Here is a 5,674-nt window from a genome sequence, read left to right on the forward strand (position 1 = left end):
AATATAATAAATAATTTAATTTTTTTAAATTTTTAAATAAAAATAATATTAAAAATATATTTTATTCAATTTTAATATATTTTATTCCATTTTTAACAAAGCACTAAACAGGCTTTAGCCAAACGTTGACTTTATCCCAAAAAGCATGCTGATGGTATGAAACGTTAACTCAGGGCTCCGTGTTTTTCGAACCTGGACTTTCACTAAATTCCTACGTGGAAAATGGAAAGGTTCCCATTGGTCGCTTTTTCCACCGATTTTCCCCGCGACTACTACAGCGAATCTTTTTCCCAAAACCGAAGAGACAGTCCAGGTTTGACGGGTCGGGCCCCGGAGCGTGAACATGTCCGCTATTTTGGCGGCGATTGGACACGTTGCAGGCTAGTGGACAGCCGACGAGACCGTGAACAACGTTTCCAGATGGATAAGTGGGTTTGTGGTGGGCCCCATAGTTCGGGCCATTTAAAAGGACGTGGTGGTGGGAGTTTAGTACACGTGGCGGATCGGGAATGGGTCTCTACTACGCAAAGCTGCTATTCTCTTGCCGTTTGTTTAGCAAGTGGTTGTTACGTACACTAGGTGGAGATAGTATAGGTCTGGATAACACATATTTATATAATTAAATATAAGTTTGTTTAAATAAAATTATAATTTTTATTTGATCAATAAAAAAATTGTTATTCTTAACTCTTTTTATTATCATTATTACTATTCACGTTATAAAAATAATTTTATAAAATAATATAATTAAATATGATAGATTAGAGAAATGATATATACAATTTTAAAATATACAAATCTCGCTTATTCTTTTTGTAAAAATTGGATAAATCTATAGAAAAATATTACTTTTTAATAGTAGAATTTACTTATTTTTAGATAGAATGAGTAAAGTTTATATATTTTAAGACTGTATCTAATATTATTCTATATTTTATAAGAAAAATAATTATATAGTTTAATGCACGCAACATGCAACAAACACAACCCATAACGAATCACATGAATTTGTAAATTTTATTTTATGATATTTTATTGTGAACGGAACATTTCTCTTCTTATAATTATAACTTAAAAAGACTCATATTTTTCTATTATAATTTATACACAAATTAATCTTTAAAAGCTAAATATTTCTCTAAAAGAATATTTAAGACGAAAGTAAATCGGGAGAGAAACATGTTTCTTATCTTTCATCTAAAAAAAAAAATAGAAATTATAATTAATTAAAGTAGACCTAAACCATTTTCTTATGCATTCACAAAGGGGAAGATGCAAATCCCATTAAAAATAAAAATAAAAAAATAGAAAAGAAAGAAAGTCGGCCGCCAATGGCGAATCCAGGGGTGCAAAAGGCATATTAAATGTGTCTCGTGGATTTGCCACTTTGATTAAAAATATTAAAAAAGCTACGGCTAAGAATAAACAATAATTTTCACCTTTTTTTTTCTAAGCAATAATTTTCACATTTGTTTAACGAAATCTATGTGGAATCCTTCGATGTATCAACACTCACTCGAATGGGCTTGACTGAGTGGAGGGGAAAACTTAGAACCTCCAACTTCTCTCTAAAAACTTTTTGCTCCCACCTCCCTCACTTCCTTTTGTCCATATTTTTAGTCTTGTTTTATTTTTATTTTTGTGTTTTTTTTTTAAATTTAATAAAGGAGGAATACTTTCCGGTGATCCCAATCTCAACATAATTTTCGTCTCTGTTCTTCTTTTATATTTCAGCGGGATGATGACCTTTTCCTCCATCCTCTCTCTTTGACCCTCGAATAGTGAGGTGATGAGCCGCTTGCACAGTAGACCAAGAAGCATGCATGCCAGTCTGGAATGGGTGGGCCACCTATGCAGATGTGGGAGGTGGACGCAGAAGAGAAGTCGGTGCTCGTGCATAGGTGGAGGGGAAATTCAAAGCCGATGCTTGTGCAGAGGAGGTGGGCAACGAATGTAGAAGAGAAAGGCTTAGGGCAAAGGAGGAAAATGCACAAAGGGGGGAATGCAGGAAGAAGCAGGAAAAAAAAAAGAAAGAGGAGGGGGGGCAAAGAAAGTGATGAAGCCCTGTAGAGAAGAGTAAATGCAAGAAACCTTTTCTGTATTTCTCCGTATTTGCTTTGTGTACATATTTGAGTATTTATAGTATTTACAACCTAACAACTTCTCTAAGGAATATAATTGAGTACATGCTATGCATTATAAATAGCAGAGTATTTTTGCATAGTTGGTTACAAGCTGTCGGCCATGATACAGCGTATAATCATGTAGTGTAGTGACAGTACAACAACCATACTCAGCGGGTAGGCACCAGCCTATTCTAGGTGATTCCAGAAGATATTCGTTGAGGAGTGTCTAGCTGTGCAGTTGAAGTGGTTGTTCTTCTGGAGGCAGCTGCTATGCTCGAGTTCTTGGAGGCTGAAGTGGATAGCTCAATATGCCCCCGCAAGTCTAACGGTGTGTCAACTACTATGAGACTTGTTAGCAGTAAGTGAAAACGTGATGAGACAATTGGTTTTGTAAAAATGTCAGCAATTTGATCTTTGGAGGGGAGGAAGGCAACTTGAAGTGTTTTTGCAGCAACTCTATCAGGTACGAAGTGGAAGTCAATTTCCATGTGCTTAGTAGGTGAGTGAAGAATATGATTGATAGAGAGGTAAGTGGCACCAAGGTTGTCACATCAAAGAGTTGGGGGTTTGGGAAGGAAAATGCAGAGTTCTTTTAAGAGAGATTGAACCCAAAGTAATTCAACAGTGACATTGGTTAGAGCTTTATACTCAGCCTCAGTGCTTGAGCAGCAACAGCTCGTTGCTTTCGAGAACTCCAAGAGACTAAGTTTGGACTAAGAAAAATACAAAAACCACTGGTAGAGCGGCAGTCATCAGGGCAGCCAGCCTAATCTGCATCAGAGAAAGTTTGTAACTGAAGTGAGTTAGATTTTTGAAAAGAAGACCAAAATTCAGAGTGTGTTTGAGGTATCGAAGTAGTCTCTTAATTGCTTGCCAATGGGGCATTTTTGGATTATGCATGAATTGTGCAATTTTGTTTATGGCAAAAGCTAGGTCTGGTCGAGTTAAGGACAAGTATTGTAGACTGCCTACAATGCTTTTGTACAGGGTTGGGTCATTGAAGGTGGGCGTATCTGAGGTGGAAAGGCGAGATGAGGCAGTCATGGGAGAAGTTATACCATTGGTAGACAACATGTTTGTGCGAGCTAAGAGATCACGAATGTATTTCTGTTGGGACAGGTGAATGCCATTGGATAAATAAGATACTTCCAATCCAAGAAAGTAGGACAATTTACCTAGGTCTTTTTTTGGAAAAACAGAGGCAAGAAATTTTATCAGCAGTTCAATTTGTGTATCATGAGAACTGGTGACAATAATGTCATCCACATATACAAGTACATAAATGAGAACAGACTGATGATAGTAGACGAAGAGAGAGGGGTCGGATTTGGATGGGATGAAACCATATGCACAGAGTTTGGAACTCAGTTGTGCAAACCATGCACGAGGTGCTTGCTTAAGGCCATAGATGGCCTTTTGCAAGCGACAGACATAGTGTGGGTGGTCGGGGTGAACAAAACCAACAGGTTGGGACATGTAAATAGTTTCGGTCAATTCACCATGGAGAAAAGCATTAGAGATATCTAGTTGTCTAAGAGGCCAACTATGGGAAACAGCAAGGGAAATCACTAACCGAATGGTGGTGGGTTTAACTACGGGGCTGAAAGTCTCAGAATAGTCGATTCCCTCTTGTTGATGAAAACCCTTGGCGACGAGTCTCACCTTGCGACGTTCAATGGTGCCATCTGAATGATGCTTAGTCCGAAAAATCCACTTGCAACCAACAATGTTAGAAGAAGGGGGAGGGGGAACTAATATCCAAGTTCGGTTTTGAATGAGAGCTTGAAATTCGGTGGTCATGGCGTTTCGCCATTTAGAGAACTTAGATGCCATGGTAAAGGAGCTTGGTTCCTCTGGTATTTCAAGAGATGAAGTTAGGGCTTGTCGTGGTGGGGGGTATGGAATTTGGCCATCTCGAAAATGTTTGGGACAGGAGGAGTTTGTTTTGGATCGAGTTACAATGGGTGATCGAGGTGGTGGTATAGATTGATTATTGTTTGAAGATGAGGGAGGCTGGCTGGGTGGAGGAGTTGGGATGAGAAGACGAGGGGGGGAAGGGTGAGGGAGAAGATGTGTTTGGTGTAGAAGTTGGGCTTAAAGAGATTTGTTGGGTCTGGATAGGAGATGATGGGTTCGGGGTTAAGGTTGATGGACCTATCATTGTGTTGGTGATGGATGGGCTGATATGTAAGAATGGAAGTAGAGTGTAGTTGGGTTGAGGAAACATAGTGGGTGTTTTCTTGAGTTTTTCATACGGGAAGGAAGTTTCATTGAATATGACATCACGTGAAATGTATTGTCTGTCAGATTCAATGTGAATGCATTTGTACCCTTTGTGAAGGGGGCTATAACCAAGAAAAAGACAAGATAAGGAACGAAAATTGATTTTGTGATTATTGTAGGGCCTAAGATTGGGCCAACATTCAGAGCCAAAAACCTTGAGAAAAGAATAATCATGTTCTTTTTTGTAGAGAAGTAGATAGGGAGATTTGTTTTTGAGAGATGGAGAGAGGAGAAAATTGATGAGATGGGCCGCAGTTTGGAAAGCATCGGCCCAAAATTTATATGGGAGAGAGGCCGTTGTTAAAAGGGCAAGGCCCGTTTCAACTATGTGACGGTGTTTACGTTCAACCACACCATTTTGTTGGTGAGTGTGGGGGCAATGAGAGACGATGGGAAATTCCTTGAGATTGGAGCACACGGGTCAGGGGTCGAAACTCCCCTCCCCAATCACTTTGAATATTTTTTATTTTAGTGTTGAAGAGGCGCTCAACATATTTTTGAAAAATGTTGAAAACGGATGTGGCATCACCCTTTGAAGCTAAAGGATAGAACCAAGTAAAACGGCTAAAATCATCCACAAAAGAAATGTAATATCGAAAATCATCCCTTGATATATGAGGGGATGGACCCCAAACATCCACAAAAATTAAATGCAGAGGTCTCAAGGACTGTGTATTAGAGGAATGAAACGATAGTTGTCTACACTTGGCTAGAGGACACTTTGAACAAAAAAACTTGTGTTGAGAGTCGAGACGGAACAAAAGGCAAGCATTTTGTGCGCAATATGCGAGAGACAAGCTGAAGATTGAGATGTCCTAGCTGAAAGTGCCATTGTGCAAGAGTAGTGCATTCTCCAATGAAGGCAGCAGGAGCAGGTAATGAGGAAGCTGGAGGAAACATATATAGACCATTATGGGTTGGGCCCTGGAGAAGTAACTTTCCCGTATGGTTGTCCTTCACAAAAAAATTAGATTCATGAAATTCAAAGAAAACAGAGTTGTCATGACAGAATTTTTGTACAGAAATTAAATTTTTGGTGATTTTAGGAGCACAGAGTAATTTATGTAGTGAGAAAACAGAGTTTGAGGAAGAAATTTTGGAGTCACCAATGTGTGAGATCGGGAGAGCAGCACCGTTTCCAACTTGAATTTGTTCAGACCCAAGATATGGTTCACTTGAAATGTTGAGGTTGTGAAGGTCTGAGGTTATGTGATTTGTTGTGGCTGAGTCAAGATACTAGTGTTTGTCGGAGAGCTGTGGTGAGT

Source organism: Juglans regia, chromosome 5 (assembly GCF_001411555.2).
Source record: "Juglans regia cultivar Chandler chromosome 5, Walnut 2.0, whole genome shotgun sequence".
In the NCBI taxonomy this organism is placed as follows: Eukaryota; Viridiplantae; Streptophyta; class Magnoliopsida; order Fagales; family Juglandaceae; genus Juglans; species Juglans regia.